This window comes from Danio rerio, chromosome 13 (assembly GCF_052040795.2).
Source record: "Danio rerio strain M-AB ecotype USA chromosome 13, GRCz13ab, whole genome shotgun sequence".
Lineage (NCBI taxonomy): Eukaryota > Metazoa > Chordata > Actinopteri > Cypriniformes > Danionidae > Danio > Danio rerio.
Genome location: NC_141033.1, coordinates 24,800,191 through 24,813,553, shown reverse-complemented (window position 1 = coordinate 24,813,553; position 13,363 = coordinate 24,800,191).

Genomic DNA, 13,363 nt, shown 5'->3' with positions numbered 1-13,363 from the left:
CGAAAATCCAACGCAATCTCACGGCAATTCGTAACTTTTTCATTTAGTGGCTAATTTGTATGAATTCGTACGATCTAATTCGTACAATGTAGTACGATTTGCTTATCCCCCAATGACGGTTGGGGTTAGGGGTGGGGTCAGGTGCCACGCCTCCTTTTTAAAATCGTACCATTTCGTACGACTGAACTCGTACAAATTCGTACGAATTAGCCACTAAACTGGCAAAACGTAAAATACTTACGTTTTCTCGTGAGACCAGGCTGGAAAATCTTACGGTTTCATTACAGGCAATCAGTATGCACACATAAATCACGTCAAATCACTTAATCCATGCATTAAAATGTAGCTATTTGATGGAAAATAAAATCTATTATGATTTGACATTTATTTAAGGGGACCTATTATGCAAACACTTTTAGTGTAGTTTATTTATAAACAAATTTCGAGAGGATCACATGATCACGTGCTCATCCAACCCTACTTTCCCTCCTTTTCAAATGAGCGACCCGGCAGCCAGGGATTGGCACTGTTGCATCACAGCAAGAATGCCTCTGGTTTAAGTCCCTTCTAAACCAGACGACATTTCTGTGCAGAGTTTTGCTTGTTCTCTCCGTGCTCGCATGGGTTTTACCCGGGTTCTCCGGTTTCCTCCCACAGTCCAAATAACAAGCACCCTCAGTAAATTGAACACACAAAATGTATACCATAGTCACTCAAGCTCTGAGTACACCTCTTCTCAGCCATCTATATCCTTCACTTAGCTACAAATAAGTAGGGGGGAATCATCGAGATCTACCTAACCTCAAACTCCCCTCTTGCCCTGCAAACAGAAGGGAGCCCAGGGCTCGAGGATCTCATAAGCTCAGGGCTCTCTCCAAGGACAGATTGCCAAACAAGCTTTATTATCAATCATCAGCTAAGTGTGAACTCTTAAATAAGGGATTTAAACACATTTGTGTGGCAACCACAAATATATAACCAGCCTTTAATGGTGAAATGTAATTAATTAGTTTTCGTTATACTCAGATTTATAAAAACAAACTGTAGAAACACTTTGATTGACATTCTCCCTTTCTACATGTCAGCATATGGGGAAAGTCCTGCCCATTACTGACAATCTAACCTCATAGACAGCCCTGAATGGAAAGCAGCCATCCGCTTTTAGAGTTTTTACGCTATAACTACTAAAGATAATGTTAGCGACTATGAGGCATTATAAAAATGGAGTTTTTGGGTGCACAAATGAACACCGGAGTCTCCATATTCTACCTTCTTCTGAACCACTTCTTTAATAATTACAGTTGTTGACAAAGATAACGTTAGTCCTGATGGACCCATATTTGTAGGTCCACCCTCTTTTGAAATAAAGGCTGAGTGCTCAATCTCATTAGATTTTAAAGCAACAGTCAAGAGTTATGTAACATTATTTGTGGTGTATTGTAATCAGAAACTTCTCATACGCACTCAAGAGACATCAAGTTATGTTTATAAACAAATTTCGGTAGGAGCACGATCAGTCTTTGACAAGGCTAATTCATCACAGACAACCATTCTATTATCCAATCTGATCAAGACCAAACCCCTATAAATAGTCAAACACGTCATACCTCTGTTTTCTCTTGACTTCAGCATCCCTCCACCACCCCAACTCCACACTATTATACCCGATACCTATTTAAATCTGAGGAGGGAGCGTTTTGGAGCCGGGTTAAACACCTCGGACCCTATCTCTCTCTATCCTGATAAGGGGAATAACGCTAGCTATAGGGTGTCTTCCCGAGCTCAGAGCCCTCTTCCCGAACAGCACGCCAAATACGCATATTCTATTCAGTCAAATATCTGTGAGTGTGAACTTGTGAAAGACTTGTTTTACATCTTTTAAAAACGGGCATAACAGGTCCCCTTTAAAAACAGCTTGATTTGCTTAAAATCAATAGAACAATTTATATATTAAATTAAACCCATAATCTCAGTCTGACCTGTGAATAAGAAACAGGTCAGACACTGTGCTAATGGGGGATTAATATGAGCATCTGCGTCACTGAATTGCATCTCTTCACAAGTGCAAAATCACACCACAAATTTTCCAGACTAAATACCAAATAGCATTACAATAGAAAACACCAATATTGCATAGCAAATGATTTCCTGAAACATTTTTACACAATTTCTGATATTCTCCCCAGTATTCTACCCATAGTAATGAGGACGTTGCTAAGCTTAATTTATAAGAGAAAAATTCAGAACAAAAAAGGGTATTTTAAGATTATTTTTAATGTCTTTTCGTCTGTTAGTAGGGATGGGAAGGTTACTTTTAGAGTGTATTTTACTACAATTACAATGTATTTTGTTGAATTACTCAGGTTTAGCGACTTAATCAAAATACTGTAGAATACTTTGAAATATTTGAGCTATGAACACATGGGATTGTTTCATGATGCATCCAAGCTTATAAAAATAACTGAAACAACTTGCAAAGTTCTCTAATTTATGAAATATGTTCAATAAATGGGCCAAACTTAAAGTGATTAGGTCTGTAATAATCCTTTTTATCAAGAGGAGAACGGCACAAAAGTATCAAGTCAAAATTGATAGCCAGAGAAAAACAGTCGCAAGTAATGTCGTTACAGTTCAATGTTATTAAAGGGTCACGAAACACCAGAACACATTTTTTGAGCTGTTGACAGTCGTATATGTGTCCCACACTGCTAAAAACACTATTAAGACACCTATATTTCACTAAAAAGTGTAAATTGGTTGCTTTTGCGTTATTTCAAGCAAATTCGTACTTCCGGTTTGAAACAAATTTTTTAAGCTGCGTCACGGCTATGATATAATAGCGTTGTATTCCAGCGTGCAGACTGGGTGTCTGTGCCAGAGTGTGTCTTATCATGTCTTACAGTGTGATGCATTAATGCATGAGTAAGGCTTGGTTCAAACCAATCAGCGCGCTCTATTGTGCAACTTCATTAATATTCATTACTATCACCATGTTTACACGATAGAGACGCCACGTTGTGTTGGCAAAACAAGCGTGAAGTGTTGCTTTTATAGTTTGCTGCAGTTAAGTTTCGATTTCATTTTCTCAGAGAGAGCTCAGAGTCACGTGTGGATTACAGTGTACGCGACGCTCGACAACAACAACTTACATGTCTAAGGAGGAACATTGTTTACCTGAGAGCTGTTCTCATCTGCAAACGCTGAGATCCGGATTCGCTTGTAGTCTTCTCTTCATAAAGACGCGGCTCTAGTTGCTGGTGATTGTCCTGTCTCTACAGATTTGGTAAGTGAGCGACCAGTGCTCTTTGTTTATTCAGTTTGTTCGTATCTAACAAACTATTGCACCGAGTGTAAACACGTTAGCACCACAACCAAACTTTAACCTAGTGTAGGGTTTTTACTGCATTTAGTGACCGGTGTTACGGTTTAACTGGTGACCGTGTTAACTGGTGTCCCTTTCCAGATGTAAGCTATTCACGTTTGCAGATTGGCAGATTCGTCACTTTTTCACAGCAACAAAACATGTCCATACCAAATAAAGATTCTTATTACTTGGTGTCAGTGTCATTGTGAGCATTATTGATTTTAATATCTGTGTAGCAGAACAGTATATAACCAAAATAAATCTTTAAAAAATTATTAGAATTTACATGTCTTCAACAGGATTCGAACCCGTGTAGTGAAAAGGTGTAGCACATGTTTCAATCGACTTATCTATCTGAGCTACTCGAACTTTACATAAAGTGGTCTGTTTTAATATGTTTGTCAGTTAAAACATGCCTTGCTGTGGTTAACATGTTTCTATCGATGTTAACATGTTTACATGCTGTTTAGTTACATGTACTCGCGTTAACGTGTTTCTACAAACTCTCCCGCTGATAGAATAGCTCTCTGTGACTAAACGATGCTTCATCAGTTGCTCAAACCATGTTTTTTCTTAGTTCTAGACTCATGTCTACCTGTGCCTTTGGAGTCGTGTTAACTCGTGACCAATGCTCATACATGTAACGTAAATAAAGATTTTATCCAAAAAGCCGAGGCTTGAACCAGTGACCTTCTTGCTGTGAGGCAACAGCACTATCTACTGCGCCACCATGTAGCCCAATGACAATTCTATGGAATACAAAAAAACGTATGTTTTATGGAATTATCTGTTGTCTCTGATCCAACTCATGGCTGAGAAAGTCTTACCCTTACTCATTATACTGCTCAGCCAAAATAAGATCATCATCATATTATAACTTTAGTTTTGTCGATTTGCAAAACTCGCTGCGTGCCGACACATCTGCATAAAAAAAAAAGTTACACCATTTACCACGGTTTCACAGCACATAGATGTGTTTTTTTTAATCGGTGTGACTGTAAACAACTAGGATTCACACCGGAAGCAGAGCAGCGCGTGAGGCATGCGGGAATTGTTTTATGAGTGCATGTGTCAGTTTGATTTCACCAGCGTTGTTTCGATTGCACATAGAAAGTAACAAGCTTGCGCATGCAAAAGATGCTTAATGTGAATAGCCTTTAGTGTCTTTATTCAGAGATTAACACTCTGAATCAACATACTTGCATAATGTAAATGGTATCTCAAAGCTTTTACTGGGACCTGTCGTTTGACTATAATATTTTAGTTCATTTATTCTGTTTGTTGGTTTTCGGTTTATTCCATTACTGTTCAAACTCTAATTCACTGAGTAAACACACTAAAGAGTTTCTCAAGATCTGGATTAAGTTTGAATATCAGACTCAGACACAGTCACAATCATATGAAGTGTGTAGCCTTTTCACCAAAGAATACTCTAAGGTGGTCCATTTTTGGTCTTTTAGAAGTGTTTACAAATGAGGCAAAAACACCCTATAGAATAAACAGATATCTAAATTGGTATTTTACTCATTGGCCACTTTAGAAGGTACACCATGCTAGTTTGGACTTTCTTCAACCGTCAGATTTGCTTTAATTATTTATGGCATACATTTAGTATGTTAACATGTCAACAATGTTCTCAGAATTTGGTTCACACTGATATGATAGCATACCATATAGTTGCCAAATGGAGTCACAATGGCACAGTGGGTAGCATGATTGCCTCACATCAAGAAGGTCACTGGTTCGAGCCTCGGCTGGGTCAGTTGGCATTTCTGTGTGGAGTTTGCATGTGCTCCTGTGGGTTTCCTCCGGGTGCTTTGGTTTCCCCCACGAGGCAAAAAAACGTGGTATAGGTGAATTGGGTAAGCTAAATTGTCCGTAGTGTATGTGTGTAAATAATTGTTTATGAGAGTTTCCCAGTGATGGGTTGCAGCTAAAAGGGCATCCGCCAAACAAATGCTGGATAAGTTGGCGGTTCATAATAACGGGACTAAGCTGAAAAGAAAATTAATGAATGATTGAGTTGCCTCATTTGAAGATGGCACATTCATGGAATAAAATGAATATCCCATTTCCAGCACATCCCAAAGGTGCATTATTGGATTGAGTTCTGGAGACTGAGGAAGCTATACGAGTATAGAGAATTCGTCATGTTCAAGAAACCAATTTGAGATGATTTAAGTTTTGTGGCAGGCATGTTCTCCTTCTTGAAGAGGCCATCACGACAACTGGCACTCACTTGATATCATCTCTTTGTCGAACTATTATCTGTAGATAGACTGCAGGAAAATCCCAGTAGATCAGCAGTTTCTGAAATACTCTATTTTCTATTATACTCTGCGCGGAAATAATGTTAACAACCATGATTCCTGGTTCACTTTAATTTTATTTTGTTGCCCAGTTTTTAACTTCAGCTTTTTTTGACAAGGTCTGGGCAAGTTCCCTCCCTCAGTTCTTACACATCATGGGTGGTCAATCATCCTCATCCACTGAATTGGCTCTATACTCGATCTCTCCTGTCCACCTGCAGCTGGTTAAAATGAGAATTCTAGCTAAAATGAGAATCGCAATTTTTTTGCCTAAAATAAAGATTACGGTTTTCTCATGATTCTGTAGATGTAAAATAAAGGGTAATATGAATCGGCTATTATTATTGCTATTCTCAAAAATGTAGTAAAACAGTAATAGGCTTTGTGTAGCTGTACTGTAGGTTAAAATGCTAAATTTTGTATAGACTTGGAATGGTAGACTTGATTAGACTTTAGATTCGTCCTGGTCATTAATGCTGATGATAATTCTGATGTTGAATTATTGTGTTTCAGACATACAGTATGCTTACAATCTGTCATTTTCTGTTTAAAATCTGTCACTGATGTGATTTTGGTGAATACAGAAGACTGGGCGGGTATTTTAGCATTTCGGAGGGTTTTGGATACTTTTTGAGCTGGAACTGGTCAGCTTCATCTGCATTAATGTGTGCGCTTTCAGTTTCATTTTCACTGCTAAGAGCGGTTCACTTTCTGCGCGGCACCCAAACAATCACTCTGTGCCACAAACTGAATGTTATTTACAACGTTATTACCTGTTATTCACAGCCTATTCAAATTCTGTTCACTAAAGTAGACTTCATTCAGAGGTACGCGCACACCCACCCTCCCTGTGGTAACAGCTGACGGTCAGCTAATGTCACGTGTGTTTTTGCGGTCGCAAATACATTACATGAAGACAGAAATGACATTATTAGGGTGAATTATATCTTATAAATACAGCATGTGACTCTTTCAACACCATTTGGAGGTGTACACATTGCTGAACAACGTATGAAAAACAATGTGAAGACTTGTGCCGCCACCATTGAATCTCTCCTGAACATGAAAATATGATTGACAGAATTATAAAAATAATGGATTAAGATTGTCTAGGGGGTCGAATCGAGACCGCAATCTTTTTATGATTAATTGTGCTGCTCTAGTATATACCGTTAAAAATGAATGCACAAACTCCTTCTTTCAATGGCACAAACAAAGAGGTTCTCAGAAGTTGCTACAGTATAACCAGGCAAGTATAGTCTTTAATTTTTATTTGAGTATTTTAACTGCCCTGTTGAAGCATAAAGCCCCGTCAGAAAATGTAATAAAACATTAACTTCATGGATGAATAAAGGAAAAATATTTCCACAGTGGTGGTGTATCATATCTGTAACTGACCAGCAGACCAGACGACTTACATCAGTGAGGCTGAAGCACATTCTCAGTCTTATCACATATTCACAATAATCCCATTTATCTGATGACACACGGGCAGGATTACGGAAGCAGAATTCACACAGCCACAATTAGGGCAAAGATACCTTTTATCATAGCACTGGCTTCTTAACAAATGTCACAATAATATCAGAGTCAGTAGATCTGAGGATTATCATGTACATTATAATGAGTTATACTGCATTATAACCTGAACAGATGCAGGAAACTGCTTAATTCAGAGGTGTCCAAACTCGGTCCTCGAGGGCCGGTGTCCTGCATCTTTTAGCTCCAATTTTCTTCAACAAACCTGCCTGGAAGTTTTTAGTATACCTAGTAAGTGTGTTTAATTGGGGTTGGAACTAGAATATGCAGGACACCGACCCTCCAGGCCTGAGTTTGGAAACCCCTGGCTTAATTCCTGAACTGCAACCCCCAATATTGGAATTTACACTTAAAAAGTGTTATATAGCCATATCACAGGATATGTAGTGTGTCAAGATTTTTTTAAAAGTGTTTGAAAAATATACTAAAAATAAACAATAAAGGGGTTAAAATACTGCACAGCATAGGATGCGCTGTTATGAAATTAATATATAGACTTTAAATATAACTAAAAGTTACTGTTTCAGGAAGCAGTGAACATTCTGCCTGGAATTCTATGCAGTTATTCAAGGAACCCTTGAAAGGTATAATGGTTTTTTCTCAATGGAGTTCCAAGTGTTCCCTTTGTTGTGTTGTGTAAAGACGTCTGACCTTCAGCACAAAGGGTTTTAAAATGAAGAACAATGTTGCTGGAAACCTCACAATTGTGTAATGGTTCTCCAAAATATGAAAAAAGAAATTGCTCTGGTGTTACAAATTTGTTTGATATTTCAAGAGTTAATGCTAACATGTAATTTAAATGGAGTGTGGTTATGCGTATACAGTTTGGAGGAAGGGACTTGCAGTCGTTTGGTTGGGTCAAAATTTGGACGAGAATTTGGATAATTCAAAATGATGGAGCGCTGATTGACTCATTTATATTTCTGTCTGTCTTCATAAAAAAGGGAATGGGAAGGAATGATTTTTATAAATTAGTAAAGATGTTGCATATATTTTATTCCTATGGTTTAAAAAACCTTGAAGATGCATTATGATATAAGATTTGGGTGTTAATATCAGATATTTTAGCTGAAATAAAAAGCAGGCTGTAGGCTAAAAGCAAACTTGGTGTAGAATGACAGAGGATTGTGGATTGAAACTAGCTCCAACAAAGCTTACAACATCCCACAAAACCACAGACAAAACAGCTCAAGTCTGAATGGAAAACAGAGAACGAGGTGAGAAAAGCTGATCAGATGAAATCATCAGACACATTGATGGTCAAGCTCAGGCAGCATTAGTAATCATTTCTGTCTTAGAGAAACGTCTGGCAGAAGATGTGGCAGTTAAACAGACTCAGATGCACAAAGAATCTGGCCAAAGATAGTCATCTTCACTCTACTTGTAGGTCATCCATTGTAGAAGAGGTGAAAGGACAGATTACTTCAGCACTGTCTATTCAGGAACATGAATAGGATTCGTAATACAGACCAAATTCATTTATTCACTCAAAACAACCAAACAAGTCATTAAGTGGCATTGCTGTAGCTTCTTCAAAGCTTAATGAAAATATTTACAATAGTTTTTAAGATTTGCAGGCGGCTGGAAAGAAAAAGGAGGACAGGAACCCGATGGTCTTGTATTCATCAGTAATATTTTGAGTGAAAACCAAAATAGATCACACCAAGGACAAACATTTATGCCCACAATGATGGAAGAATATGAAAGAAATAAAAAACGGTTGAGATTTGTAGTTCCTTTTTGGATGGGGAACTTCAATGCTAATGTGAAGAATCCACTATGGGGACTTCGCACAGAAAGCCAATCATCTGAAAGAGTATGTATGGGCAATGAAACGCCAATGAGTTGGCAGCATCAGCTTGCCCAGCTGACGCTCGTTGCAATCAATTTGGCAATATATCCACAGTGAGAGCAAGGCTGGGGCAAAAAATAAAAAATAAATAAAAAAATAAATTATTACAAAAATTATTATTTCCAAGGCTACATAAATAAAAAAAAAACACTGCCTCCATGCCTTCTTCATCTCGGGGGCTTTTTTAGTTTATTCATGACAATTTGCTCTTCTATAATGTTTTATTATAAGCAGTATTATTTATTATATGCATATGTATATTTGTTTTATTAAAAACAAGCTTAGCTTTGCCCACCTGTCAGGTTTTAGATCATACGAGGCATAGCATGTATATTTGGAAATAACTCAGTTTTTTTGACCACACTCCATTATTATTGTTCATTTATTAGTTTGCTGGAAATTAAAACTGAATTTATAAATAGTTTTGAAACAAATCTTTGCGCTTAAAGAACAAAATTAATTATTTATAGGCTAATAGATGTCTGTGCATACAAGGTTTCCCTATCCATGAGAGTGAAAGTGAAAGTAGATAATGAGAGGCCTTATCTCTCATTCTCACGGTGCAGATGCTGTGTTTAACTGTTTTCTTGCTAGCGAAACACGCAGTTTTTCCCCTTACAAAGTCCGACATGTAAAAAGCAAATGCGCTATGGCGCAACGCAACTGGCTCTTAAAGGGAATGGGAGAATGGTTTGTTCTCAAAACACACCTAAAACTTATTAAGAAAATAAGGTTAACTCTGTTAAACCATGCGCCATGGCGCAAAACGGATTTTTCCATTCTTAAAATAGCAAAAGTGGATACTGACACGCCTTAAATGCTTTTGCGCATTTTGGACTTTGCCATAGATTATCAAAATAGAACCATAAGTGTTTCAGACTTGGATATGGCAGAGCAATGAATTATTCAGTACATACAAGCTAAACATTTTGCTGAAGAAATTTCCAAGAAATCACTGGAAAACATCAACAACACAAGTCCAAATTACAAGCTTGATACAGTGTTAAAAGATGGAATCCTTTGTGTAGAAGGACGTCTATCTAAAGCTGCTCTTCCAGAAAAGGTAAAGAATCCTGCTCTTTTGCCCAAACAAACTCATATATCCACCTTAATTCTCAGGGACATACATGAGATGGGTCATGCAAAGGGCCAGACGGAATCTGCAGACGTTTTTTGCTATTTCTGCGGAGAATTTTGGTAAAAATCTGTATCCAGCGGAGTTTCATAACTTACACTTTAATATATTAAATAAAAAGTAATAAATTACTGAATAAAAATTGAATAAATTCCGATTTACACATTTACTCAAGTAAATAAACAGAATTTATAATGGGCTTAAAAACTGCAGAAATCTGCGGAATTCTGCGAAAAATCTGCGGAATTCAGAGCGCAGATTCCGCGTGGGCCTAGTCATGCAGGACGAAATCTCATGCTCTCAGAACTCCATAAAAGCTTTTGGATCATCAATGCCAACTCTGCAGCACATAAAATTATAAATAGTTGCATTATGTGCAGAAGAAGCAGAGCCAACATAGGACAACAAAAGATGGCTGATTTGCCACAAGAAAGATTAGTTGCTGATTAACCCCCTTTTTCCAATGTGGGCGTAGATTACTTTGGGCCAAATGAAATTAAATAAAAGCCCTACAATGAAACGTTAAGGAGTATTATTTACTTGTTTGACTAGCAGAGCTGTTCATATTAAAAGTTGCTCATTCACTGGATATTTGTAGAAAAGGCCAAGTAAAGCACATAAGGTCTGACAATGGCACAAATTTTGTGGGTGCAGAAAAGGAACCACCATTGCAGCCCTCAACCAAAGTTACATTTAAAAGACATTTCAACAACCCTGGAGCATCTCATCATGGGGCTATATGGGAACGCCTCATCAGGTTTACCAGACAAATACTACTTTCTATACTAAAAGAGCAAACTCTGACTAAAAAAGGACTGCATACTGCATTATGTGAAGTAGAGGCTATTTTAAACAGTCACCCAATATCCAGTGTCTGATGATCCTCTAGATTTGGAGCCTCTCACTCCAAATCACATTTTGCTCTTTAAGTCACTGATTTTACAACCTGGACTATTTCAGAAAACAGAACTGTATATAAGACGCCGTTGGAAGCAAGTCCAGTACAATATATGGCAGACATATTTTGTAATCAATGGATTCATGAATTTTTGCCTCTCATGTAAGAAAGACAAATATGGAACAAGACAAGAAGGAACTTTGCTGTTGGTGACGTTGTATTAGTGGTAGATTCTACTGCCCCACAGGGGTCTTGGATACTTGGAAGAAATGAAAAGGTGGGTTTTAAGAGTTGTTAAAGTAAGAACCCAAACTAACATATTAGAAAGACCCAAAACCAAGTTTTGTTTGCTATTAGAGGTTTGAAGTCAAATTTTCTCTTCTAAGAACAACTGCAGATAAGAATTAATCTATTTTAAGTAAATTGTTATTTAATTATTCAATATGACGTGGCTCCATTGATAACTTTATTTAATTGTTGAGCCATTTGTTTATTTTATTTAAAGGTTTGTGTTGTTAATCTTGATTTCTTTGATTTTGGAGATTTGCACCCCCTGCAGGGCAGAGGATGTGGCCTACTGGAGAAGGGCCTGCTGCAAGCAAATGTCTTTAGACCTTCAGTGTTTGATGGCCAAAGTCGTTTGATTTTGTTTATGTCAGTTCAGTTTTTTGTTCAACTAACTGTACAATAAACCGCCACTAATTAAGACTTATTGTTCCATGTATTATCATCTAAGGAAGCGTCTATCCCTGTTTTAAACAGTCCAGACAGGCTTTACTTCTTTGTTGAATGATTCAGTTGTTTGAGCGAATGGTCTCACTCGTTAGACATTACTACCACCTGCTGGAAGATTTAGATTCTTATTTTGAGGATTATTTTCATTTTTAATCAAAATCACACTTTTTCATATTAAAATGCAATAAAGTACAATAAACTATATTCTTTGAAATAAAGGGAGCGTTCACACACTAAATAATGTCGTCATCATTTACACACTTTTGTGCCAATTAAATCTGTAGGAATTTCTTTGTATTGTAGATGATTTTTTGTAAATGTTTACTTGCTTACTTCTTTTCACAATAATGAACTGAAATTTTCATTCGGTGGTAATTTCTGAGTCAATTTTACAACTTTAAACGGAATTTTTGCAATAATTTGCATGAATTTATCTCAGGAAACCCAATAATGACTTAAGTGGTCACTTGTTCTTTATTTTTCTTCAGGGCCGTAAGTATTACATGTTTGATGACACAATCTATTCATTTCATTCATGTGTTTCAGTGAAACTCGCCCATTTCAAGACAATGAAAAGTGTTTTTTTTTTTTTTTTACAAAATAATGAAAAATTTTATTTAAATTGAGGTAAATAATAAATATTTTACCAATAAATATTTAATTCTTACGTCTGCAAAATTTATTTTATTTTTGTGTGTGTGTGTGTGTTTGTGTGTGTGTTATATTCTAGAGAAAAGCTATCAGTGGCTTGAATTGGTCCATCTGTAACTCCACATGAGCAGTAATGTTAAAGTTTCTTCTGGTCATTCGGATGACATCTTTTGCCTGGAGCATCAGGAAAATCTTCTGCTGTCCAGAATTAGGTGGTTTGTCTTGGTCGGGCATCTCAGCTGAGACCTGTCCACTATGGGTGACCCTACCGGTAGCTGTGAAGTACCAGTGGCGTAGCTCTCAGCATCACTGATGCACACAAGCCCTCACAGCACGTCAAGCTGCAAACCATGTGAGGGACCCTAACCTACCCTAACCCAACAGCCAACACTAACAACCCTAACAACAACCACAAATGTGCCAAAAAACACTCAGAGGAGACCAGCAACACACAAGAAACCACCTAGAACACCTTGCTAAACGCATGTCAACATCCAAAAGAACCCAAGAGCCGAATATCAGCAGCACGGACAATCACCAAAACATCCAGCAATGTGATAAACCTGAACGAAAAGTTACATTTGAATTATTGTAAACTTATTCTAGAACTATATACAATATATACAGTATGTACATACGCGCCCATGATCCTCCATCTGGCACTAGGATGGCTCAGTGCCTGGGCCTCTTTCTCCGGGGCTCCTTGGGCAGCGGCTCTTTGCTGATGTCCACCTTGATCTGAGGGGGGACGCTGGACTCGGATCTGATCTCCGTGATGACCACTCGTCCATCAGGCTGCTCTGTCTCTAGAAGTGCAGGCCTGTCCAGCTTCTCCCACAACCGCTGCTTTACCTCTAATCCTCGCTGGAGGGTGTATCGA